The sequence below is a fragment of the Panthera leo genome, chromosome D1, assembly GCF_018350215.1.
Source record: "Panthera leo isolate Ple1 chromosome D1, P.leo_Ple1_pat1.1, whole genome shotgun sequence".
Lineage (NCBI taxonomy): Eukaryota > Metazoa > Chordata > Mammalia > Carnivora > Felidae > Panthera > Panthera leo.
The window spans coordinates 38685428-38687491 of NC_056688.1; the positions used below are offsets into that span (position 1 = coordinate 38685428).

General features: G+C 54.4%; 1 long non-coding RNA gene across 1 annotated transcript; it reads left to right on the plus strand.

Annotated features, from left to right (window-relative positions):
* Window positions 1–522: 522 nt before the first annotated feature.
* Window positions 523–1598, plus strand: LOC122200285. Its single transcript, XR_006193778.1, has 2 exons — window positions 523–821; window positions 1257–1598. It is a non-coding gene; the product is annotated as an uncharacterized LOC122200285 (long non-coding RNA).
* Window positions 1599–2064: the final 466 nt, after the last annotated feature.

Below are 2064 nucleotides of genomic sequence, written 5' to 3' on the forward strand. Positions count from 1 at the left end.
GGTGGCCATGGCAGGTACAGCGTCTTATTCATTTTTAAGCCCTTCGTTTATTTTTTTTTAATGTTTATTTTTGAGAGAGAGAGAGGGAACCAGCGGGCGTGCGGTAGAGAGAGAGGGAGACACAGAATCCAAAGCAGGCTCAGTGCTGTCAGGACAGAGCCCAATGTGGGGCTCGAACCCATGAACCATGAGATCACCACCGGAGCTGATGTCAGTTGACTGAGCCACCCGGGTGCCCCCTCGCATCCTTCGTTTAACGCGCTAAGAGGACGTTGAGGTGATGTGTGTGTGTCACGGGTAAGCGTGTTGTTCGGTGTGAGTTATTTACATCAGTTACTTGTGGTGCTGATGACGTTATGTGGGATGTTATTTGCAGTTATTCACGTCAGGAGTTACTTGTGATGTACATCCGTTCGTGTACGCTCTTCACACACTGAGAGACCTGAGGAACCAGCTGCTGTGTGTGGCCTCCAGCAGACCGATGGGCGGCGTCCCTCCAGTCTCTCCAGCCCTGGACTCTCAAATGCAGCAGGGAGCCGCGGTTACCATCAGCTCCGTCATCCCTGGGGAAAGGCCCCCTTGCCTATTTCGATCTGCTGTCTCGTGGCTGTGGCCGTTCTCATCTCAACCCTGCTGTGAGGTCACGGGTTTGGAGGCCGGCAGAAGGATCCCCAAGCATTTCCCACTGTGATCTCACAATACTGGCTCCCGCCCTCCTGGCTCTGCCACAGGGAGCAATTCCAGCTCCTGAGTCTGGAGGGATGTCTTTGTGAAATCTCTTGGCTCTTTAGACATCAGGTCAGACACGAAGCTCTGCTTAGGTGAGCGCCTGACTGACCCACGCCAAGCCCATCGCCTCTCCGTTTACTGATACCCGGGCAGGGAGGGGTGCAGGGCTCTGAAAAGACGCCCACACTACATCAGCACAGGTGGCCGGACTGTGCTAAGAGAGGGCTGCAGGAGAGCCCAGCTCTAACCTGGCTCTGCGGGCGTTTCACCATGACCTTGGGAAATTGCCCCTATTTTCTGCCTGGTTTCTCCCAGCTGTGTAGAAACGAATCATGGTAGCTGTCCCTAGGCAGTGTTACTAGCATAAAAGACCTACTTGGGCTCTCTCAAAGGAAGGCATTGCATCCAGGGGGAAGGATTGTTACTGCGTAGAGATTTCGCATTTGCCTGGTCACTCACTGAATGCCCGGCATCTCTGTGCAGAAGACAGATGCCAGTGGTGGTGTTTCTTATTTGTTCATTTCCAGAAGCCCTAACGCTGTGGGCTTTCATCCCCCCGCCTCTCCCAGAGCACTATGCTGGTCTCGATCAAGAGGCACACACGACTGGAGAAGTGGCTGGCTTTGCATTTCTGCTTATGACTTCCGTTCGTTACTGACACCCCACCTCGGCAGTGCGCGCCCGGCGAGCCGTGGCAGGCGCCCGAGCCTGGGTTCACGAACGCAGAGAGGAGCCACAGGGACGGAACAGAGCGGAGAAATGGGAAAGGGGGGTTTGTCGGGATGTCAACTGTTGACATCTAATTAAAACAACTTTCTAAACAAAACTTTACCTATGTAAAGTTTTAATTAGTAAAGATACTTACAGTTACTGCCTCGGACTACTTCCCTTCCAAGTAAAATCAGATGGAGACGATAAGTAGATGAGAAAGAAAGGAGGGCAGAGGCCACCACCGGCTCCTGCTGGACCCCTCCCAGGGGCTCTCAGTGGGACAAGACAGCAGATGGCCTCGGCTGGTGGTGGTGGCACTCTTAGAGCTCACACGAGGGGGAAAAGATTGGGTCTGGGCTCTCTAAAGGTATCCCCACTTCGAGCCCGCCGCATGCAAACTCCGGCGGTGCCTGGGTCTGCTCGCCCCTTGGGGGCTGGGGACCACCACGCGTGACTGGGCACCGTCAGCTGAATTCCCTCTGGATGCCGAGGGTGGCGGTATCTGAACAGGTATGTCCAGGGATCTTGGCGTACATGCCCCGACGAGGAGCACATTATCTCCTAAACGTGTCTTCTGACCTCACTCAGACAAACATGGGGGATGCATGATGTCGTGGGAAAATC